This window comes from Lissotriton vulgaris, chromosome 5, assembly GCF_964263255.1.
Source record: "Lissotriton vulgaris chromosome 5, aLisVul1.2, whole genome shotgun sequence".
NCBI classification, from domain to species: domain Eukaryota; kingdom Metazoa; phylum Chordata; class Amphibia; order Caudata; family Salamandridae; genus Lissotriton; species Lissotriton vulgaris.
This window is the reverse complement of record NC_141693.1, coordinates 1,566,815,438-1,566,839,470: the sequence shown is the minus strand read 5'-3', so window position 1 is coordinate 1,566,839,470 and position 24,033 is coordinate 1,566,815,438. Positions and strand designations below refer to the sequence as shown.

The following is a 24,033-nucleotide window of genomic DNA, read 5'->3' as shown; positions in this document are numbered from 1 at the left end:
GAGAACTCACTTATTAGAAGTGATCTGTCTCTGTGGGGCAGACAAATGTAAACACTCATACACTTGAGACGGCTGAAACTTTAGGAGTAAGAAATGCTTTCTTATCAGTCTATCTATCCAAACTGGTTGGAAGGCCAGGAGTGAGGAATAGGCAATCCTCTGGACACTTCATGAAAGATCTAATTTCAATTAAGCACAAAATACTTCCCTTTATTTGACATAAAATGCCATAATGGACTAGTCAGTTGGGCCCTTCTAGTGGATTATGGCAGTGTCTTGAAAGAGAGTGTAATTGTACTTCGAGACATGCTCACCTTCAAAAGAGTGTCTGATGGCTTTCCGACAAAGGTGGGATTCGAACCCACGCGTGCAGAGCACAATGGATTAGCAGTCCATCGCCTTAACCACTCGGCCACCTCGTCTGCCTTAGGGGCCTATATTTCATTTTTGGGGAAATTCTAACTATGTGCTAATTAAAAATAAGCATAAGTTTATCCTAGACTGTGTCAGAACGGCAAATGTATGGGGTGTTCAATAGACAGAGCACATGATATAGCAGAATTATCAAATCTATTCCATTTGGACTGTATTTTTAATAGTCATGATAACATGCTAGCATGTGAGTCGATCTTGTTCAGTGAATAATGGAGCAGTGCAGTATCTACTTGGTTTGCACTAGATGGCTCAAATGGGGAGAAATGAAAACAGTGAGCTCCAGTGGCGCAATCGGTTAGCGCGCGGTACTTATACAGCAGTACTTGCACTGAGCCATGCCGAGGTTGTGAGTTCGAGCCTCACCTGGAGCAGCTGATTGGTTTTCATAAATCATTTCACTAAAAGTAAAGATTAGACTCAGAATAAAGACGGCTTTTGCTAAAGAGTCTTTACTTCTTTTCAGGATCTGCGTGTCCGACTCCTCCAGGTGCCAAATATCACATATCATATGCGATGCTCCTTATAAAGTTTCCATGATGTGCCATCTTGCATAGCATGCAAACACCACATCAGTGCATTTAAAAATTCTTTTGTAGAATAATAAATATGATGAATACATTGTTGTCACGGGATAACCATAAACTGAGGAGCTGCAAACAGTGCTGTGTCAGCTACATACAATACAATTTAACTCAAAGAAATATCAAAAGAAGAGCATCATCATATTAAAGTTTCTAGTCAACATAAGAGTTGCACCATAGCAGCTTATGGTGCTTTCTGCTCAGATTGTGCCTCCAATCCCACATTGACTTTTTTAATTCTTTGCAATTTTAAAAAACAATTCCTGCTCAAAGTTAGCTTTTCAAAACCATTGAACCTATTACATTTATTTCTCTAACCTGTGAATGTGGTCCATGTTCTCTTTTCCTCATTCCCATCATGATACTCCCTTTCCGGAAACCAAGTTCACTTCTTTATCCAGCCCACCCATCCAAGGTCACCAAATCTATGAAGCAATTCTGCTTTTTCTCACATTCTCTCCATGTACAAGATACCTTGTATCAATTGAATGGACAGCAGGGGAGGTGAATATTTATGGTTAGTGGGGGTGGGGTTTTGAAGATTAACCTCATTTGACTAAGAGCCGGGGTATCTGGGAGAAAAAGTATTTTAAGGGGGATGAAGTTCATATCTCCTTGGTGAAATTTCTAGAGCCTTATTTCATCCTTTCTGTGGATGCAGACTCAGTCGGAACAGACGTCCTAGTCCTCGCTCTGCCTTTCAAAGGAACTTTAAATATGCATGGCTTATTTGGCTTTGCCCGGCAGGGCTTGCCCGGCGGGGTGAGAATGGCGTTTGTCAGGCGTTCGTCAGGCGATCGGAAGGGGTGAGGCAATAGTTTATGGTTCAATGGTTTTCATGAAGTCTTCTTGATAAGATGAAAGCAGGAAAGGGAAGCTTGTCAATAAGCAAACTTAAGACAAGGTGTGAGTCCTAGAAAGAATGACTCGAAAACAACATACAGAAACACACATATAAAAAGGCCCTGATGAGGATTGAACTCATGACCCCTGGTTTACAAGACCAGTGCTCTGCCACTGAGCTACAAGGCCGGCCTGCCTGCAGTTTGTAAATCGCAACATGTATTCTTACTGCGGTATGACGATATCTATGATTTTGAGACTCTGTATGGAAATGCAGTTGCATTTGAATGACTACATGCGTGCACAAATCGAAGAGCATGCTTAAGACACTTTTCTTGAAAGTAGGAAAAACTCCATTTTGATTTGAGAACATAAGAGTATTCACATTTATGACCATACTGAAAGCTCTAGAGAGTATGTCCGCAATCAGTGACAGATAGAGAACTCACTTATTAGAAGTGATCTGTCTCTGTGGGGCAGACAAATGTAAACACTCATACACTTGAGACGGCTGAAACTTTAGGAGTAAGAAATGCTTTCTTATCAGTCTATCTATCCAAACTGGTTGGAAGGCCAGGAGTGAGGAATAGGCAATCCTCTGGACACTTCATGAAAGATCTAATTTCAATTAAGCACAAAATACTTCCCTTTATTTGACATAAAATGCCATAATGGACTAGTCAGTTGGGCCCTTCTAGTGGATTATGGCAGTGTCTTGAAAGAGAGTGTAATTGTACTTCGAGACATGCTCACCTTCAAAAGAGTGTCTGATGGCTTTCCGACAAAGGTGGGATTCGAACCCACGCGTGCAGAGCACAATGGATTAGCAGTCCATCGCCTTAACCACTCGGCCACCTCGTCTGCCTTAGGGGCCTATATTTCATTTTTGGGGAAATTCTAACTATGTGCTAATTAAAAATAAGCATAAGTTTATCCTAGACTGTGTCAGAACGGCAAATGTATGGGGTGTTCAATAGACAGAGCACATGATATAGCAGAATTATCAAATCTATTCCATTTGGACTGTATTTTTAATAGTCATGATAACATGCTAGCATGTGAGTCGATCTTGTTCAGTGAATAATGGAGCAGTGCAGTATCTACTTGGTTTGCACTAGATGGCTCAAATGGGGAGAAATGAAAACAGTGAGCTCCAGTGGCGCAATCGGTTAGTGCGCGGTACTTATACAGCAGTACTTGCACTGAGCCATGCCGAGGTTGTGAGTTCGAGCCTCACCTGGAGCAGCTGATTGGTTTTCATAAATCATTTCACTAAAAGTAAAGATTAGACTCAGAATAAAGACGGCTTTTGCTAAAGAGTCTTTACTTCTTTTCAGGATCTGCGTGTCCGACTCCTCCAGGTGCCAAATATCACATATCATATGCGATGCTCCTTATAAAGTTTCCATGATGTGCCATCTTGCATAGCATGCAAACACCACATCAGTGCATTTAAAAATTCTTTTGTAGAATAATAAATATGATGAATACATTGTTGTCACGGGATAACCATAAACTGAGGAGCTGCAAACAGTGCTGTGTCAGCTACATACAATACAATTTAACTCAAAGAAATATCAAAAGAAGAGCATCATCATATTAAAGTTTCTAGTCAACATAAGAGTTGCACCATAGCAGCTTATGGTGCTTTCTGCTCAGATTGTGCCTCCAATCCCACATTGACTTTTTTAATTCTTTGCAATTTTAAAAAACAATTCCTGCTCAAAGTTAGCTTTTCAAAACCATTGAACCTATTACATTTATTTCTCTAACCTGTGAATGTGGTCCATGTTCTCTTTTCCTCATTCCCATCATGATACTCCCTTTCCGGAAACCAAGTTCACTTCTTTATCCAGCCCACCCATCCAAGGTCACCAAATCTATGAAGCAATTCTGCTTTTTCTCACATTCTCTCCATGTACAAGATACCTTGTATCAATTGAATGGACAGCAGGAGAGGTGAATATTTATGGTTAGTGGGGGTGGGGTTTTGAAGATTAACCTCATTTGACTAAGAGCCGGGGTATCTGGGAGAAAAAGTATTTTAAGGGGGATGAAGTTCATATCTCCTTGGTGAAATTTCTAGAGCCTTATTTCATCCTTTCTGTGGATGCAGACTCAGTCGGAACAGACGTCCTAGTCCTCGCCCTGCCTTTCAAAGGAACTTTAAATATGCATGGCTTATTTGGCTTTGCCCGGCGGGGCTTGCCCGGCGGGGCTTGCTCGGCGGGGTGAGAATGGCGTTTGTCAGGCGTTCGTCAGGCGATCGGAAGGGGTGAGGCAATAGTTTATGGTTCAATGGTTTTCATGAAGTCTTCTTGATAAGATGAAAGCAGGAAAGGGAAGCTTGTCAATAAGCAAACTTAAGACAAGGTGTGAGTCCTAGAAAGAATGACTCGAAAACAACATACAGAAACACACATATAAAAAGGCCCTGATGAGGCTTGAACTCATGACCCCTGGTTTACAAGACCAGTGCTCTGCCACTGAGCTACAAGGCCGGCCTGCCTGCAGGTTGTAAATCGCAACATGTATTCTTACTGCGGTATGACGATATCTATGATTTTGAGACTCTGTATGGAAATGCAGTTGCATTTGAATGACTACATGCGTGCACAAATCGAAGAGCATGCTTAAGACACTTTTCTTGAAAGTAGGAAAAACTCCATTTTGATTTGAGAACATAAGAGTATTCACATTTATTACCATACTGAAAGCTCTAGAGAGTATGTCCGCAATCAGTGACAGATAGAGAACTCACTTATTAGAAGTGATCTGTCTCTGTGGGGCAGACAAATGTAAACACTCATACACTTGAGACGGCTGAAACTTTAGGAGTAAGAAATGCTTTCTTATCAGTCTATCTATCCAAACTGGTTGGAAGGCCAGGAGTGAGTAATAGGCAATCCTCTGGACACTTCATGAAAGATCTAATTTCAATTAAGCACAAAATACTTCCCTTTATTTGACATAAAATGCCATAATGGACTAGTCAGTTGGGCCCTTCTAGTGGATTATGGCAGTGTCTTGAAAGAGAGTGTAATTGTACTTCGAGACATGCTCACCTTCAAAAGAGTGTCTGATGGCTTTCCGACGAAGGTGGGATTCGAACCCACGCATGCAGAGCACAATGGATTAGCAGTCCATCGCCTTAACCACTCGGCCACCTTGTCTGCCTTAGGGGCCTATATTTCATTTTTGGGGAAATTCTAACTATGTGCTAATTAAAAATAAGCATAAGTTTATCCTAGACTGTGTCAGAACGGCAAATGTATGGGGTGTTCAATAGACAGAGCACATGATATAGCAGAATTATCAAATCTATTCCATTTGGACTGTATTTTTAATAGTCATGATAACGTGCTAGCATGTGAGTCGATCTTGTTCAGTGAATAATGGAGCAGTGCAGTATCTACTTGGTTTGCACTAGATGGCTCAAATGGGCAGAAATGAAAACAGTGAGCTCCAGTGGCGCAATCGGTTAGCGCGCGGTACTTATACAGCAGTACTTGCACTGAGCCATGCCGAGGTTGTGAGTTCGAGCCTCACCTGGAGCAGCTGATTGGTTTTCATAAATCATTTCACTAAAAGTAAAGATTAGACTCAGAATAAAGACGGCTTTTGCTAAAGAGTCTTTACTTCTTTTCAGGATCTGCGTGTCCGACTCCTCCAGGTGCCAAATATCACATATCATATGCGATGCTCCTTATAAAGTTTCCATGATGTGCCATCTTGCATAGCATGCAAACACCACATCAGTGCATTTAAAAATTCTTTTGTAGAATAATAAATATGATGAATACATTGTTGTCACGGGATAACCATAAACTGAGGAGCTGCAAACAGTGCTGTGTCAGCTACATACAATACAATTTAACTCAAAGAAATATCAAAAGAAGAGCATCATCATATTAAAGTTTCTAGTCAACATAAGAGTTGCACCATAGCAGCTTATGGTGCTTTCTGCTCAGATTGTGCCTCCAATCCCACATTGACTTTTTTAATTCTTTGCAATTTTAAAAAACAATTCCTGCTCAAAGTTAGCTTTTCAAAACCATTGAACCTATTACATTTATTTCTCTAACCTGTGAATGTGGTCCATGTTCTCTTTTCCTCATTCCCATCATGATACTCCCTTTCCGGAAACCAAGTTCACTTCTTTATCCAGCCCACCCATCCAAGGTCACCAAATCTATGAAGCAATTCTGCTTTTTAGGTTTTGACTGGCCATGCGCTTTGCGCATGTGCCAAAAAACCTCTTGAGTTGTGTGTGTGGCTTTGGGTCGGCCCTCGTCATTGATTGGCTGGCTCCGTAAACGGAGCCTTGCCATTGGACGAGGGGCCTGTCCGTCAATGCCGGACCAGACACGGGGGCGTTCCTGAGATTCTTTGGCTTTTGCCGACGTCACGCGACGCCGGGAACGCCCCCGTGTCTGGTCCGGCATTGCCGGCACTTCTGCGTCTTCTGTTACTTCTGCAGTAACAGTGCAGGTGAGTGAACTGCCAAATTGCGAAAACACGCGTACTGATAGTGCTTGTCATCATCATTAATTCCAACATGACAGTCCCTTGTTTTCCAAACTCGCTCACGACAGCACCGTTGCTTTCCGGCGTGTTTTCACCAGCTCGACGTGTTTTTTCTTTTTAAAAATTGCCCTGTTGTTCTTCAGTGTTTCCTCGAAGTAGGCTGCCATTTGAACTTTACGGCCACCCCTTCACCAGTCACCATTCAGGGGAGATAGGCAGCGGAAACACGATCTGAAAACAGGAAACAGGCCGAGCAGAGGATGTGTCCTCGTGAAGGGCACCCGCGTGCACAGATAAGCAGCCGTCCGTCATACTCCGTCATACAGCCAGGGCCGCGCTGGGATTGGCCCAGCCGGCCCAGCCTCCGCCGTGTCATCGGGAGAAGGGGGAGTGGAGAGCAGGAAGCAGCCTACGTCTCTGTCCCGAGGCTCCCGAGCGAAGGAGGAGCCCCGGGGAAAGAGCAAGTCCCGCCTCGGCCCTGGTGTTGGGTCCCTGGTCCCCGCCGTGACTGCCCCGGTGAATCGGCCTAAATCCAGCAGCTTGCACCGGGCCCGAGGCATCATGAAAAGCCGCGTGTCTGTAAATAAATAAATTACACACCGCGTCACGGTAGAGTGATTTCAAGATTACACCATTTATTAATGCCGGAGATGTCTGAGCTCACTAATGCCGACTTCTGGTACCGAGAGAATGGGATGAGGGAATGCCCTGAAGTCTATAGCGCTGGCGGTGACTTGCAGACCCCGCCCCCTTCATCCGAAGTTTCCGTCTTTGGTCCCGGGCAGGCGATTACCTCTGAGCGGGGGCATGAATCGCTCCCAGTGTGTTTTTTTTACTTATGTTGTGGGGAGGAGGGTCTCCCCCTGACGTGGGAGTCTCATCACAGATGTCCCCTCGGCAGCGGACCGGCTGCGCTCTTTCACAGACTGAGGCAAGCCCACGTCCTCGGCCAGCAAACTGCATGCACGTCCCAGGTGCCCGGCTCCAGTAGCAGCCTCCCAAAAAAAAGTTTCACGGCACTCTGTAAAGACTGAATCGCTGTCCAGAGTTTGCAAAACATCTGCCGTTCTGCAAAATGTCATTGTAGAATGCGAGTAGACCCTCGGCGCATTCCTTGGCAGGTGCATGCCAAGGAATGCGTGAGACTGTTCGTGCAGCACGAGGGGAGGTCGGAGGCTGGCCTCGCGCGAATGCATACCTGCCTGTATTATCTGCATTATTAATGCGCGCGGGATTCGGGTGGCACGAGTAATGCACCAATCACGCGATGCATTCGGCCCCTGCCTCTGCCGAGATTTATGTTTCACGGACTGGTTAATGTGCATGGTTAATAGCAGCTCTGCTGCAGGAATAAGGCCAAGCATTCCGTGCTGCCAATGAGCTGCACGCAGGGGCGGGTTGACGGGCCAGACCGAGGGGCTCTGGTGGCTACTGCAAAGGAGGTCAAGGTTGTGCGATCTCCTACCTGTGGCGATAAATGGCAGATGATGTATGATTGGCTGCAGAGCCCGAGAGTGGTCCAGCTGTGTTCTGAGCTACATTAGTGGGCACTGCCCATGTGTGATGTACCTGGGCACATCTGTGCCAGGCACACACACGGGCCCGGCCTGGAGTCCTCTTTGAGCGTTTGCTCACATTTTAGACACCGTCTGAAGGCGATGCTCATATCTGGCAAACCCGTGCCTTCAAAAAGCTATTTGAGTACATATACATACCACACAAACGACCCTCTTAGGCGAGGCACGTGTTATCCATTTGCTAAGAATCAAATCTGGAAAGAACTGAACCTGTCATGTCCAGCATATTTCACTTTATCGAGGCCACAATGCTTTTTGATAAAATAACACTAATTCCTATGTGATGGAGTACAGTAAACATGTTTTTACAGCAAGTTCTCTTCCAGTGATTTTACAACTGTGCTGCGTTTTCTTTGAAAATCCATTTCCTATTTACAAGGACGATGATTTTAATTTGTTTTATTTTTTTGTGTCAAATGAGCCAATTAAGTGTCATTGATATCCTGTAATTGTCGTTTATAGAATGTGCACTTTTTTGGTGCATACATTTGCTCAGTCGTCTTTGACACGTCACAGCAACTGTAATGTTTTACATATGGCGATATATCTACGCCAGCCCAATTAAAACAGCGTCTGCCTCAGATTCCTATTGAAGGTTGTGCTATAATTAGAGTGTATGCATGTACGCACATCTTCAGTACCATGTATGACAATAATCAGAACCTTGCTGATTGTCACATTGTCCCCATGGACGTCACACATTGAAATTCTGACTCAGAAGTGCTTCAATTTCATGTTAATCATAACTAGAAGGATAACCCTTAAATAGATTTCTTTCAAAATATCAGTTCCTTCGTTTCTCTGCGTTCCACTAAATATATTTTCTTGAATGTATCTGAGTAGGGAACCTTTTGCCCTTCCGATTAGGAGCTATCAATAAACTGAAAGTGCTAACAGATGTCTTGCTGAAAAAAAAAAATGAATCCTACCGTTTGACCTGCAGTTTTGACAACTTAAAACACAAAAATTGGTACGAAATGCACACACTACAATGATCCTCCTTTCCTTTGGGGTTTTCTTTTAACTTAGCAATTAAAATTAATACAGCCAAAAATATTTTTCCTTATTTCTTCTCATTTTCATGTAGTTACCATGTGCACACTAAAAAAAAAAAAAAAAAATGCTAGAGCCAGTAGATATGGATTTATGGATGATACAAGCCGTTCCCTACACATATATAATTTATACAAAAGGCCCTGATTTCCTCGTTAGTGTAAATGCCTCTTGTCTCCAGAGTTCACAGTGGAATAATGGCTGGGAAGCAGAGTTCGTTGAGGGCGTTGCTAGATCACGCAGCTAGAGTGAATGTGTCTGCTCCCATGGTACCCTGAGACAAGCTCCGTCGTTTGGTTCTTTGCGCCTTTTTAAAGGAAGAGATCATATCTATTTTAAAGATAAAAAGGAATTGGTTAACAAAGCACCAAAAGGAATGAGGCACCATTCTGAAACAAATTCTATACAACGAGCCTGGCAGTATTAAAAAGTCTCCTGACCTGTAGCAAATTATACCTATTGCTCGTTGGTCAATATCTCTTCCGTTGTCAATGGAAGCGCATTAAATGGAGATTCTGCAGACAAACTGAGTTCTGCTACATCAGTCCTTGCCAAAGTCTGACATTGTTAATACATTAATAATATGTCTGTAATGTAATGGAAAACTATTAATCACATCTGGTTATGTGCCAGAAATCTAACCTGTTGTTGGCTGATTTTTGACAGCAAAGCTCTACATATGCTTGATATTCAGCCGACTTGCGCGCTCTACACCTTTTCATTGTCCTTGCACCAAACTCATCAAATAATATAATCCATAATCCTGTATAATGGCCGTCATTATTGCTCTGATTTATTTAATGAGCATTTGAGGGGGAATTGCTTTACTACGACTGTATGTGTTAAGAAGACACTTGGGCTCACATTTATTTTCAATTTCTCCTCTGTCGCTGAGGTCTGTGCATGCATCACGCTGAGGCATGTCTAGCACTGAATGTATTTATTGGAAATTATAAGTGGGGCGACAATGATGGGCAACTAAAAGTCAAATAGATGGGCAGAAAGGAATAGTGGATTTATTTGCACCCCAAACTTAAAACAGAAAATATGAAATCAGAGGAACAGCCATGTGCACCTAGGTTTGTCGCTTTGAGATTTCTTGAAAGCCGTTTAATGCTACCAGTAGTCTTCAGAATTTTTTTATTGCTAAAACTGTTATTGGAGGTAGCCCATTATTCATTGCCTCTATACAACTAATTAGTGAAAGGTCTGCATGCATATCTTGTATGATGCAGGGGGTCCCTCAAGTCTAATATACTTGTTGCCTTACATTTTTACTCCTTGCCACTTACCTGCCAGCAGTCCGGAGGCTCATGGGGTCTTATGAAAACTGAGCTTGTTCACTGAGATTTTCTGCAGGCCATATAATATGGGCTGAAAAGTATTTTTACTAGCTAACCACTACTTAATAATGACAATTTTTCTAAATAAATAAAGCCCCAAATAATGGAAATGCACTAACATTTATTAAGATTCCCAAACTACATATAGGAGCATCACCGGTATCTGAATGTGCAATCCTATTTCATGACCTTTATTAGGACTTTTTATTCCATATTATGCTTTGCTTCTGTGATAATGAATGTTGCTAAGGTTTTTTTTTGGGGGGGGGGGGGACATTATGAAATGTTTTAAGTTGCTTAATTTGAGTTATTGATAAATGCCTCTGACCTTCAGTCAGAGCCAAAGACTATTAAATCCGCATTTAGTCACAAACTCCCTCCCTGCGGCGTGGGATATCACGGGATCCCATGAAATTGTCTGGATTATCGTTTGAGTTAATACGTCCCTCGTCAGTCCCATGCCATCTTTATGGGATTTAAACATCTTCTGCTGTAGAGAAATCTGTTCCATACACCACAATTTCACTGTTGTTGATTACACATAAGTATTGCGACAGTTTTGCAGCAGGCTGGTCTGTATTCAGATCAACGTGGCGAGGCAATCCGAGTTTTCAGCACATTTCCTAAAACAAACTATTGCAGCCTGTCCTATAATAGCATTTTGTGAATTGAATATGATGAGAATGGCAATTGCATCCATAAGGCAATTATTATAAACGACTTTGCTATGGAAACACAATCCAACCATCTGTTGGCATTTCACAGTATCTTTGGCTTCACAGAGTTGAAGGCCAGACAATATTTAAATACAGTGAACTATGCAGAGATTGTCCTCACATCAAGGAATTAGCATGATGCGGAAAGAGGTTTCATAAGGGCGTGATTGTGAAACTGAACTGACTTACTGATGGCCAAGGAGGAGAAGGCTGAGCAATCAGATAGTTGGAAATGAAGCCTTCTCCGAGAAGCATTGTGTTGATCCACCTCAGTTATTTCTTTCTATGAGTGATCATATGGGCTGTATTACGGATGAATTAATAAACGCACCGATCTATATGCGCCATAAGGGAGTTGCTTCAATTCGGAGAGTAAACTAGTGGAATTACTAAAGTCCAGTTTGTAGTATACAGATGTTTCAGACCCACTCGTATACATTCCGCACATGCTATAGTTTCTTCAAAAGGATGAGGGCGTGACCTTGTTAGGGCTTAGTGGGAGGCATGGACTTGCGACAGGGGAATGGAGGCAATCTATCGTAATCATTACAGACAATAAGAACTGTGTCTGCTAGCCTGTTTGACACAGGATGCATTTTCCACAATATGTACTCAGCCCATCCTTTTGAATTACAAAATAGTTAATTGTGGAATTTGTTTTACATTTGCAATCTCATAGGTTCAGCTCTGTGGGTGATAGACCTAGCAGGAATTCTAATATAGTTTGGAATAAGCCTTCTTTTATGTACGATCAACATTTTTGAGTGCTGTAAAAAGTTACATTAAAAGTTGATTGACCCATTTTTTGTCATTGTTATGTAATAACCCAATCAGCCTAGTGTGACACCGAAGTCTGAGATTTAAGTCAAGACTGAAAGAAATACGTTGATTTAAAAATTGAAACATTTCCAGCTGAGGTGCTATTTATTTATTTAGACCTTGTAAATGCTCACAAGCAATTATATCTTTCGTACTTTTATACTCATCGCTAAAAACTGGATTGCTTGTTTATGTTCAATGATAATTGCTGTTAGCCAACCCAGTAGCAACCCTTCTATCAATTGCATAGTTGTTTCCCCCTGGATTTGAACTTGAAACGAGCAGGTTAAACGCCCTTTTCTGCAGCAGCATTAAAAATACTGAAGCTAGTATTAAAACCCAATAGGAGAAAAGTAAAAATGTTGAAATGTATAAGATCCCTATGTATTAGGAACGGGAAGAGGTTAAAGTAGACACCGGCATAATGACCAGACACATTTAATCAAGTTCACATTTCATGAAGTTTCATGAGTTTGTCGCTCATTTGATTCCCATTTAGTCTACAGCTGACAGGTTTTAGGTTTTGCCTAGCCAATGCGTACGAAGTACGCATGTGCTAGGAAAAAGCTAATGAGTATAGTATGGGGGCTGGGAATCCGCCCCCGTCTTTCATTGGCTAGCTCCATAAATGGAGGCTAGCCATTGGAAGACACGTTTGTCCGTCAATGCAGGACCAGATTCGGGGGCGTTCCCGAGAATTTTTGGCTTTTGGCAACGTCAGCCGAAAGCCAGTTCTCGGGAACGCCCCGAGTCTGTTCCGGCATTGACGGCACCCGCCCTCAATACAGTTGCCTCGTCCCTTGCCGATTTTTTTGAGCCCCTTGGCAGGTGCCCACCCTGCCAGGGACATTGCCGTCTTTGAGCGAGTGCCACCTCGCTTTATATTTTAATTGAAGCCGGTGCCCACCTGGCATTGCCCCGTGTTTACACCGCCGCCGGCCCGGTGGGAGATTAGGAGGCGCTGTCCGGCCTCCCGACCCCAGGGCCGCGCTGCGATTGGCTGCGACCCGGAAGTCAGGCAGGCCGGGGGCGGGACAAGCGGAAGTGCCGGAGAAGAAGAGCTCCAGCGCAAGGAGAAGAAGCCGCCTGCCGTGTCCTTCCCTGGGCTCCCAAGTGAAGGGGGAGCCCCAGAGTTCTGGCCAGTCTAGAGGGAGGAGCGGGAGTCCTCTAGCCCCTGGCCGCCCTGTGTTGCGTAGGTGCGTCACCAACTTTGAGGGGGGCAAGCCAGGCTCGTCTGAGCTGCCGCAGTAAGTTAAAGGTAAGCTGTTGGGGGTGGGGGGGCAGGGGGGTTCTGCAACCCTGGCGACATGCTCACCTGCTGCCCCTGTCGCCCTGGGCCTCTGTGGCGAGCTGGCCGCACCCACATCATCCGTCAGCAGCAGTGTGCGGTGGCTTCAGTAGGTCCTGACAGGCGGCTTCGGGCCGACGTTTCAGCTGCTGAGGGTTAGGGTGGGTGGTTCTGTCGTCCACCTCCCTCCTCCCCCAATCCCCCCCCCCCCACCCGAATTGGAAAGTGTTTTGTTTCTTATGTTTTAACAAGGCCGAGCTGTTTATGTCCGCCTGGTTCCGTCGCGCGAGGGCCGGCGCTTCACGCCACCTTCCTCTCTTTGCGGCATAGTAAGGGAACCACCTGTTAGTGCGACCTCGACTGCCCCGCATATGCATAATGGGGATTGGATGTGAGTGCGCACAGCCGTGGCACCGCCAAGTCCTGTAAGGTGTACACGGTGTGCTGTCAGCCACTTATGAAGGCCTGTGGGGTGCACACAGACACGTCCTATAAATTGCACACACTGCGCTGCTTTATTCAGCTTACCAAGGTACCTGTATGCACATGGGAAATGACCTGCAGCGCACACGCAGCAAATCGTGGCACGGATGTCTGGAGAATGTTCACGCGCGTCTACTACAGACAATATGTTGTTCAAGTATCTATAGTGTACGTGTAGCACTCTTGCTGTCAGATATAGCGTCCATTTATAAAGCAAGTTTGCATAGTGCGCGTAATGCACATTGTTAATGATACTGTTAATTACTAGCCAGACGCTGAGCAGATCCAGGCAGAATATTCACACCTTTCTTTTACGAGCAGGAATCTATACCTCGTAGGATGGGGCATACGTATACTAGCATCATAGAACAAAAAATCCACCCAGTAATACATATTGAATTCAAATATCAGCTTCGCCAATGGTGAATGTATATATGTGTGTGTTTATCCCATACAACCTCAGTGCACGTCTATGCTGTAAAGACACGAACCACAACCCACTGTTTTGTAGTGGATGAGTGGGCGGATGGATGAGTGAGCGGATGGATGAGTAGGTGGAAGGATGAGCGGATGGATGAGTGGGTGGATGGATGGATGGATGAGTAGGTGGAAGGATGAGTGGATGGATGAGTAGGTGGAAGGATGAGCGGGCGGATGGGTGGGTGGAAGGATGAGCAGATGGATGTGTGAGCGGATGGATGAATAGGTGGAAGGATGAGTGGATGGATGAGTAGGTGGGCAGCTGGAGGGAGGGACGAGGGAGCGGATGTATGATGAGGTCGGCGGGCACCTGCTTTGATAGATGAGTGGGTACCGGAATGGACAAGTGGGCAGCTGGGTGGGTGAATGAAGAGATTGGCAAGCGCATTCGTAGATAGATGAGCGGGTGGATCAGTGGCTGGGAGTTCAGATGGGTTAGATGAGTGGTTGAATTTGCTATTGTAAATGACAATGCCATTTATGTTAAAAAAAACATAAATAAAAATAATGTCAAGAGCAATGCCAATAGCTCTAACTTTAACAAAGGCAAAACCATTGCATTGTAAATGCTTGTTCTCACATTCTCTCCATGTACAAGATACCTTGTATCAATTGAATGGACAGCAGGGGAGGTGAATATTTATGGTTAGTGGGGGTGGGGTTTTGAAGATTAACCTCATTTGACTAAGAGCCGGGGTATCTGGGAGAAAAAGTATTTTAAGGGGGATGAAGTTCATATCTCCTTGGTGAAATTTCTAGAGCCTTATTTCATCCTTTCTGTGGATGCAGACTCAGTCGGAACAGACGTCCTAGTCCTCGCTCTGCCTTTCAAAGGAACTTTAAATATGCATGGCTTATTTGGCTTTGCCCGGCAGGGCTTGCCCGGCGGGGTGAGAATGGCGTTTGTCAGGCGTTCGTCAGGCGATCGGAAGGGGTGAGGCAATAGTTTATGGTTCAATGGTTTTCATGAAGTCTTCTTGATAAGATGAAAGCAGGAAAGGGAAGCTTGTCAATAAGCAAACTTAAGACAAGGTGTGAGTCCTAGAAAGAATGACTCGAAAACAACATACAGAAACACACATATAAAAAGGCCCTGATGAGGATTGAACTCATGACCCCTGGTTTACAAGACCAGTGCTCTGCCACTGAGCTACAAGGCCGGCCTGCCTGCAGTTTGTAAATCGCAACATGTATTCTTACTGCGGTATGACAATATCTATGATTTTGAGACTCTGTATGGAAATGCAGTTGCATTTGAATGACTACATGCGTGCACAAATCGAAGAGCATGCTTAAGACACTTTTCTTGAAAGTAGGAAAAACTCCATTTTGATTTGAGAACATAAGAGTATTCACATTTATGACCATACTGAAAGCTCTAGAGAGTATGTCCACAATCAGTGACAGATAGAGAACTCACTTATTAGAAGTGATCTGTCTCTGTGGGGCAGACAAATGTAAACACTCATACACTTGAGACGGCTGAAACTTTAGGAGTAAGAAATGCTTTCTTATCAGTCTATCTATCCAAACTGGTTGGAAGGCCAGGAGTGAGGAATAGGCAATCCTCTGGAGACTTCATGAAAGATCTAATTTCAATTAAGCACAAAATACTTCCCTTTATTTGACATAAAATGCCATAATGGACTAGTCAGTTGGGCCCTTCTAGTGGATTATGTCAGTGTCTTGAAAGAGAGTGTAATTGTACTTCGAGACATGCTCACCTTCAAAAGAGTGTCTGATGGCTTTCCGACGAAGGTGGGATTCGAACCCACGCGTGCAGAGCACAATGGATTAGCAGTCCATCGCCTTAACCACTCGGCCACCTCGTCTGCCTTAGGGGCTTATATTTCATTTTTGGGGAAATTCTAACTATGTGCTAATTAAAAATAAGCATAAGTTTATCCTAGACTGTGTCAGAACGGCAAATGTATGGGGTGTTCAATAGACAGAGCACATGATATAGCAGAATTATCAAATCTATTCCATTTGGACTGTATTTTTAATAGTCATGATAACATGCTAGCATGTGAGTCGATCTTGTTCAGTGAATAATGGAGCAGTGCAGTATCTACTTGGTTTGCACTAGATGGCTCAAATGGGGAGAAATGAAAACAGTGAGCTCCAGTGGCGCAATCGGTTAGCGCGCGGTACTTATACAGAAGTACTTGCACTGAGCCATGCCGAGGTTGTGAGTTCGAGCCTCACCTGGAGCAGCTGATTGGTTTTCATAAATCATTTCACTAAAAGTAAAGATTAGACTCAGAATAAAGATGGCTTTTGCTAAAGAGTCTTTACTTCTTTTCAGGATCTGCGTGTCCGACTCCTCCAGGTGCCAAATATCACATATCATATGCGATGCTCCTTATAAAGTTTCCATGATGTGCCATCTTGCATAGCATGCAAACACCACATCAGTGCATTTAAAAATTCTTTTGTAGAATAATAAATATGATGAATACATTGTTGTCACGGGATAACCATAAACTGAGGAGCTGCAAACAGTGCTGTGTCAGCTACATACAATACAATTTAACTCAAAGAAATATCAAAAGAAGAGCATCATCATATTAAAGTTTCTAGTCAACATAAGAGTTGCACCATAGCAGCTTATGGTGCTTTCTGCTCAGATTGTGCCTCCAATCCCACATTGACTTTTTTAATTCTTTGCAATTTTAAAAAACAATTCCTGCTCAAAGTTAGCTTTTCAAAACCATTGAACCTATTACATTTATTTCTCTAACCTGTGAATGTGGTCCATGTTCTCTTTTCCTCATTCCCATCATGATACTCCCTTTCTGGAAACCAAGTTCACTTCTTTATCCAGCCCACCCATCCAAGGTCACCAAATCTATGAAGCAATTCTGCTTTTTCTCACATTCTCTCCATGTACAAGATACCTTGTATCAATTGAATGGACAGCAGGAGAGGTGAATATTTATGGTTAGTGGGGGTGGGGTTTTGAAGATTAACCTCATTTGACTAAGAGCCGGGGTATCTGGGAGAAAAAGTATTTTAAGGGGGATGAAGTTCATATCTCCTTGGTGAAATTTCTAGAGCCTTATTTCATCCTTTCTGTGGATGCAGACTCAGTCGGAACAGACGTCCTAGTCCTCGCCCTGCCTTTCAAAGGAACTTTAAATATGCATGGCTTATTTGGCTTTGCCCGGCAGGGCTTGCCCGGCGGGGTGAGAATGGCGTTTGTCAGGCGTTCGTCAGGCGATCGGAAGGGGTGAGGCAATAGTTTATGGTTCAATGGTTTTCATGAAGTCTTCTTGATAAGATGAAAGCAGGAAACGGAAGCTTGTCAATAAGCAAACTTAAGACAAGGTGTGAGTCCTAGAAAGAATGACTCGAAAACAACATACAGAAACACACATATAAAAAGGCCCTGATGAGGCTTGAACTCATGACCTCTGGTTTACAAGACCAGTGCTCTGCCACTGAGCTACAAGGCCGGTCTGCATGCAGTTTGTAAATCGCAACATGTATTCTTACTGCGGTATGACGATATCTATGATTTTGAGACTCTGTATGGAAATGCAGTTGCATTTGAATGACTACATGCGTGCACAAATCGAAGAGCATGCTTAAGACACTTTTCTTGAAAGTAGGAAAAACTCCATTTTGATTTGAGAACATAAGAGTATTCACATTTATGACCATACTGAAAGCTCTAGAGAGTATGTCCGCAATCAGTGACAGATAGAGAACTCACTTATTAGAAGTGATCTGTCTCTGTGGGGCAGACAAATGTAAACACTCATACACTTGAGACGGCTGAAACTTTAGGAGTAAGAAATGCTTTCTTATCAGTCTATCTATCCAAACTGGTTGGAAGGCCAGGAGTGAGGAATAGGCAATCCTCTGGACACTTCATGAAAGATCTAATTTCAATTAAGCACAAAATACTTCCCTTTATTTGACATAAAATGCCATAATGGACTAGTCAGTTGGGCCGTTCTAGTGGATTATGGCAGTGTCTTGAAAGAGAGTGTAATTGTACTTCGAGACATGCTCACCTTCAAAAGAGTGTCTGATGGCTTTCCGACAAAGGTGGGATTCGAACCCACGCGTGCAGAGCACAATGGATTAGCAGTCCATCGCCTTAACCACTCGGCCACCTCGTCTGCCTTAGGGGCCTATATTTCATTTTTGGGGAAATTCTAACTATGTGCTAATTAAAAATAAGCATAAGTTTATCCTAGACTGTGTCAGAACGGCAAATGTATGGGGTGTTCAATAGACAGAGCACATGATATAGCAGAATTATCAAATCTATTCCATTTGGACTGTATTTTTAATAGTCATGATAACATGCTAGCATGTGAGTCGATCTTGTTCAGTGAATAATGGAGCAGTGCAGTATCTACTTGGTTTGCACTAGATGGCTCAAATGGGGAGAAATGAAAACAGTGAGCTCCAGTGGCGCAATCGGTTAGTGCGCGGTACTTATACAGCAGTACTTGCACTGAGCCATGCCGAGGTTGTGAGTTCGAGCCTCACCTGGAGCAGCTGATTGGTTTTCATAAATCATTTCACTAAAAGTAAAGATTAGACTCAGAATAAAGACGGCTTTTGCTAAAGAGTCTTTACTTCTTTTCAGGATCTGCGTGTCCGACTCCTCCAGGTGCCAAATATCACATATCATATGCGATGCTCCTTATAAAGTTTCCATGATGTGCCATCTTGCATAGCATGCAAACACCACATCAGTGCATTTAAAAATTCTTTTGTAGAATAATAAATATGATGAATACATTGTTGTCACGGGATAACCATAAACTGAGGAGCTGCAAACAGTGCTGTGTCAGCTACATACAATACAATTTAACTCAAAGAAATATCAAAAGAAGAGCATCATCATATTAAAGTTTCTAGTCAACATAAGAGTTGCACCATAGCAGCTTATGGTGCTTTCTGCTCAGATTGTGCCTCCAATCCCACATTGACTTTTTTAATTCTTTGCAATTTTAAAAAACAATTCCTGCTCAAAGTTAGCTTTTCAAAACCATTGAACCTATTACATTTATTTCTCTAACCTGTGAATGTGGTCCATGTTCTCTTTTCCTCATTCCCATCATGATACTCCCTTTCCGGAAACCAAGTTCACTTCTTTATCCAGCCCACCCATCCAAGGTCACCAAATCTATGAAGCAATTCTGCTTTTTAGGTTTTGACTGGCCATGCGCTTTGCGCATGTGCCAAAAAACCTCTTGAGTTGTGTGTGTGGCTTTGGGTCGGCCCTCGTCATTGATTGGCTGGCTCCGTAAACGGAGCCTTGCCATTGGACGAGGGGCCTGTCCGTCAATGCCGGACCAGACACGGGGGCGTTCCTGAGATTCTTTGGCTTTTGCCGACGTCACGCGACGCCGGGAACGCCCCCGTGTCTGGTCCGGCATTGCCGGCACTTCTGCGTCTTCTGTTACTTCTGCAGTAACAGTGCAGGTGAGTGAACTGCCAAATTGCGAAAACACGCGTACTGATAGTGCTTGTCATCATCATTAATTCCAACATGACAGTCCCTTGTTTTCCAAACTCGCTCACGACAGCACCGTTGCTTTCCGGCGTGTTTTCACCAGCTCGACGTGTTTTTTCTTTTTAAAAATTGCCCTGTTGTTCTTCAGTGTTTCCTCGAAGTAGGCTGCCATTTGAACTTTACGGCCACCCCTTCACCAGTCACCATTCAGGGGAGATAGGCAGCGGAAACACGATCTGAAAACAGGAAACAGGCCGAGCAGAGGATGTGTCCTCGTGAAGGGCACCCGCGTGCACAGATAAGCAGCCGTCCGTCATACTCCGTCATACAGCCAGGGCCGCGCTGGGATTGGCCCAGCCGGCCCAGCCTCCGCCGTGTCATCGGGAGAAGGGGGAGTGGAGAGCAGGAAGCAGCCTACGTCTCTGTCCCGAGGCTCCCGAGCGAAGGAGGAGCCCCGGGGAAAGAGCAAGTCCCGCCTCGGCCCTGGTGTTGGGTCCCTGGTCCCCGCCGTGACTGCCCCGGTGAATCGGCCTAAATCCAGCAGCTTGCACCGGGCCCGAGGCATCATGAAAAGCCGCGTGTCTGTAAATAAATAAATTACACACCGCGTCACGGTAGAGTGATTTCAAGATTACACCATTTATTAATGCCGGAGATGTCTGAGCTCACTAATGCCGACTTCTGGTACCGAGAGAATGGGATGAGGGAATGCCCTGAAGTCTATAGCGCTGGCGGTGACTTGCAGACCCCGCCCCCTTCATCCGAAGTTTCCGTCTTTGGTCCCGGGCAGGCGATTACCTCTGAGCGGGGGCATGAATCGCTCCCAGTGTGTTTTTTTTACTTATGTTGTGGGGAGGAGGGTCTCCCCCTGACGTGGGAGTCTCATCACAGATGTCCCCTCGGCAGCGGACCGGCTGCGCTCTTTCACAGACTGAGGCAAGCCCACGTCCTCGGCCAGCAAACTGCATGCACGTCCCAGGTGCCCGGCTCCAGTAGCAGCCTCCCAAAAAAAAGTTTCACGGCACTCTGTAAAGACTGAATCGCTGTCCAGAGTTTGCAAAACATCTGCCGTTCTGCAAAATGTCATTGTAGAATGCGAGTAGACCCTCGGCGCATTCCTTGGCAGGTGCATGCCAAGGAATGCGTGAGACTGTTCGTGCAGCACGAGGGGAGGTCGGAGGCTGGCCTCGCGCGAATGCATACCTGCCTGTATTATCTGCATTATTAATGCGCGCGGGATTCGGGTGGCACGAGTAATGCACCAATCACGCGATGCATTCGGCCCCTGCCTCTGCCGAGATTTATGTTTCACGGACTGGTTAATGTGCATGGTTAATAGCAGCTCTGCTGCAGGAATAAGGCCAAGCATTCCGTGCTGCCAATGAGCTGCACGCAGGGGCGGGTTGACGGGCCAGACCGAGGGGCTCTGGTGGCTACTGCAAAGGAGGTCAAGGTTGTGCGATCTCCTACCTGTGGCGATAAATGGCAGATGATGTATGATTGGCTGCAGAGCCCGAGAGTGGTCCAGCTGTGTTCTGAGCTACATTAGTGGGCACTGCCCATGTGTGATGTACCTGGGCACATCTGTGCCAGGCACACACACGGGCCCGGCCTGGAGTCCTCTTTGAGCGTTTGCTCACATTTTAGACACCGTCTGAAGGCGATGCTCATATCTGGCAAACCCGTGCCTTCAAAAAGCTATTTGAGTACATATACATACCACACAAACGACCCTCTTAGGCGAGGCACGTGTTATCCATTTGCTAAGAATCAAATCTGGAAAGAACTGAACCTGTCATGTCCAGCATATTTCACTTTATCGAGGCCACAATGCTTTTTGATAAAATAACACTAATTCCTATGTGATGGAGTACAGTAAACATGTTTTTACAGCAAGTTCTCTTCCAGTGATTTTACAACTGTGCTGCGTTTTCTTTGAAAATCCATTTCCTATTTACAAGGACGATGATTTTAATTTGTTTTATTTTTTTGTGTCAAATGAGCCAATTAAGTGTCATTGATATCCTGTAATTGTCGTTTATAGAATGTGCACTTTTTTGGTGCATACATTTGCTCAGTCGTCTTTGACACGTCACAGCAACTGTAATGTTTTACATATGGCGATATATCTACGCCAGCCCAATTAAAACAGCGTCTGCCTCAGATTCCTATTGAAGGTTGTGCTATAATTAGAGTGTATGCATGTACGCACATCTTCAGTACCATGTATGACAATAATCAGAACCTTGCTGATTGTCACATTGTCCCCATGGACGTCACACATTGAAATTCTGACTCAGAAGTGCTTCAATTTCATGTTAATCATAACTAGAAGGATAACCCTTAAATAGATTTCTTTCAAAATATCAGTTCCTTCGTTTCTCTGCGTTCCACTAAATATATTTTCTTGAATGTATCTGAGTAGGGAACCTTTTGCCCTTCCGATTAGGAGCTATCAATAAACTGAAAGTGCTAACAGATGTCTTGCTGAAAAAAAAAAATGAATCCTACCGTTTGACCTGCAGTTTTGACAACTTAAAACACAAAAATTGGTACGAAATGCACACACTACAATGATCCTCCTTTCCTTTGGGGTTTTCTTTTAACTTAGCAATTAAAATTAATACAGCCAAAAATATTTTTCCTTATTTCTTCTCATTTTCATGTAGTTACCATGTGCACACTAAAAAAAAAAAAAAAAAATGCTAGAGCCAGTAGATATGGATTTATGGATGATACAAGCCGTTCCCTACACATATATAATTTATACAAAAGGCCCTGATTTCCTCGTTAGTGTAAATGCCTCTTGTCTCCAGAGTTCACAGTGGAATAATGGCTGGGAAGCAGAGTTCGTTGAGGGCGTTGCTAGATCACGCAGCTAGAGTGAATGTGTCTGCTCCCATGGTACCCTGAGACAAGCTCCGTCGTTTGGTTCTTTGCGCCTTTTTAAAGGAAGAGATCATATCTATTTTAAAGATAAAAAGGAATTGGTTAACAAAGCACCAAAAGGAATGAGGCACCATTCTGAAACAAATTCTATACAACGAGCCTGGCAGTATTAAAAAGTCTCCTGACCTGTAGCAAATTATACCTATTGCTCGTTGGTCAATATCTCTTCCGTTGTCAATGGAAGCGCATTAAATGGAGATTCTGCAGACAAACTGAGTTCTGCTACATCAGTCCTTGCCAAAGTCTGACATTGTTAATACATTAATAATATGTCTGTAATGTAATGGAAAACTATTAATCACATCTGGTTATGTGCCAGAAATCTAACCTGTTGTTGGCTGATTTTTGACAGCAAAGCTCTACATATGCTTGATATTCAGCCGACTTGCGCGCTCTACACCTTTTCATTGTCCTTGCACCAAACTCATCAAATAATATAATCCATAATCCTGTATAATGGCCGTCATTATTGCTCTGATTTATTTAATGAGCATTTGAGGGGGAATTGCTTTACTACGACTGTATGTGTTAAGAAGACACTTGGGCTCACATTTATTTTCAATTTCTCCTCTGTCGCTGAGGTCTGTGCATGCATCACGCTGAGGCATGTCTAGCACTGAATGTATTTATTGGAAATTATAAGTGGGGCGACAATGATGGGCAACTAAAAGTCAAATAGATGGGCAGAAAGGAATAGTGGATTTATTTGCACCCCAAACTTAAAACAGAAAATATGAAATCAGAGGAACAGCCATGTGCACCTAGGTTTGTCGCTTTGAGATTTCTTGAAAGCCGTTTAATGCTACCAGTAGTCTTCAGAATTTTTTTATTGCTAAAACTGTTATTGGAGGTAGCCCATTATTCATTGCCTCTATACAACTAATTAGTGAAAGGTCTGCATGCATATCTTGTATGATGCAGGGGGTCCCTCAAGTCTAATATACTTGTTGCCTTACATTTTTACTCCTTGCCACTTACCTGCCAGCAGTCCGGAGGCTCATGGGGTCTTATGAAAACTGAGCTTGTTCACTGAGATTTTCTGCAGGCCATATAATATGGGCTGAAAAGTATTTTTACTAGCTAACCACTACTTAATAATGACAATTTTTCTAAATAAATAAAGCCCCAAATAATGGAAATGCACTAACATTTATTAAGATTCCCAAACTACATATAGGAGCATCACCGGTATCTGAATGTGCAATCCTATTTCATGACCTTTATTAGGACTTTTTATTCCATATTATGCTTTGCTTCTGTGATAATGAATGTTGCTAAGGTTTTTTTTTGGGGGGGGGGGGGACATTATGAAATGTTTTAAGTTGCTTAATTTGAGTTATTGATAAATGCCTCTGACCTTCAGTCAGAGCCAAAGACTATTAAATCCGCATTTAGTCACAAACTCCCTCCCTGCGGCGTGGGATATCACGGGATCCCATGAAATTGTCTGGATTATCGTT

The 24,033-nt window shown here is 43.8% G+C and overlaps 14 non-coding genes across 14 annotated transcripts; 5 read left to right on the top strand and 9 right to left on the bottom strand.

The window, feature by feature from the left end:
* Positions 1–340: 340 nt before the first annotated feature.
* On the bottom strand, positions 341–422 carry TRNAS-GCU (transfer RNA serine (anticodon GCU)). The gene has a single exon. It is a non-coding gene; the product is annotated as a tRNA-Ser (tRNA).
* Positions 423–711: 289 nt separating this feature from the next.
* Positions 712–806, top strand: TRNAI-UAU (transfer RNA isoleucine (anticodon UAU)). Its single transcript has 2 exons — positions 712–749; positions 771–806. It is a non-coding gene; the product is annotated as a tRNA-Ile (tRNA).
* A 1,170-nt stretch (positions 807–1,976) lies between these two features.
* Positions 1,977–2,048, bottom strand: TRNAT-UGU (transfer RNA threonine (anticodon UGU)). The gene has a single exon. It is a non-coding gene; the product is annotated as a tRNA-Thr (tRNA).
* Positions 2,049–2,638: 590 nt separating this feature from the next.
* On the bottom strand, positions 2,639–2,720 carry TRNAS-GCU (transfer RNA serine (anticodon GCU)). The gene has a single exon. It is a non-coding gene; the product is annotated as a tRNA-Ser (tRNA).
* Positions 2,721–3,009: 289 nt separating this feature from the next.
* On the top strand, positions 3,010–3,104 carry TRNAI-UAU (transfer RNA isoleucine (anticodon UAU)). Its single transcript has 2 exons — positions 3,010–3,047; positions 3,069–3,104. It is a non-coding gene; the product is annotated as a tRNA-Ile (tRNA).
* Positions 3,105–4,288: 1,184 nt separating this feature from the next.
* TRNAT-UGU (transfer RNA threonine (anticodon UGU)) lies at positions 4,289–4,360 on the bottom strand. The gene has a single exon. It is a non-coding gene; the product is annotated as a tRNA-Thr (tRNA).
* A 590-nt stretch (positions 4,361–4,950) lies between these two features.
* TRNAS-GCU (transfer RNA serine (anticodon GCU)) lies at positions 4,951–5,032 on the bottom strand. The gene has a single exon. It is a non-coding gene; the product is annotated as a tRNA-Ser (tRNA).
* A 289-nt stretch (positions 5,033–5,321) lies between these two features.
* Positions 5,322–5,416, top strand: TRNAI-UAU (transfer RNA isoleucine (anticodon UAU)). The gene is made up of 2 exons: positions 5,322–5,359; positions 5,381–5,416. It is a non-coding gene; the product is annotated as a tRNA-Ile (tRNA).
* A 9,817-nt stretch (positions 5,417–15,233) lies between these two features.
* On the bottom strand, positions 15,234–15,305 carry TRNAT-UGU (transfer RNA threonine (anticodon UGU)). The gene has a single exon. It is a non-coding gene; the product is annotated as a tRNA-Thr (tRNA).
* Positions 15,306–15,895: 590 nt separating this feature from the next.
* On the bottom strand, positions 15,896–15,977 carry TRNAS-GCU (transfer RNA serine (anticodon GCU)). Its single transcript has one exon. It is a non-coding gene; the product is annotated as a tRNA-Ser (tRNA).
* Positions 15,978–16,266: 289 nt separating this feature from the next.
* Positions 16,267–16,361, top strand: TRNAI-UAU (transfer RNA isoleucine (anticodon UAU)). Its single transcript has 2 exons — positions 16,267–16,304; positions 16,326–16,361. It is a non-coding gene; the product is annotated as a tRNA-Ile (tRNA).
* A 1,170-nt stretch (positions 16,362–17,531) lies between these two features.
* On the bottom strand, positions 17,532–17,603 carry TRNAT-UGU (transfer RNA threonine (anticodon UGU)). The gene has a single exon. It is a non-coding gene; the product is annotated as a tRNA-Thr (tRNA).
* A 590-nt stretch (positions 17,604–18,193) lies between these two features.
* Positions 18,194–18,275, bottom strand: TRNAS-GCU (transfer RNA serine (anticodon GCU)). Its single transcript has one exon. It is a non-coding gene; the product is annotated as a tRNA-Ser (tRNA).
* A 289-nt stretch (positions 18,276–18,564) lies between these two features.
* Positions 18,565–18,659, top strand: TRNAI-UAU (transfer RNA isoleucine (anticodon UAU)). Its single transcript has 2 exons — positions 18,565–18,602; positions 18,624–18,659. It is a non-coding gene; the product is annotated as a tRNA-Ile (tRNA).
* Positions 18,660–24,033: the final 5,374 nt, after the last annotated feature.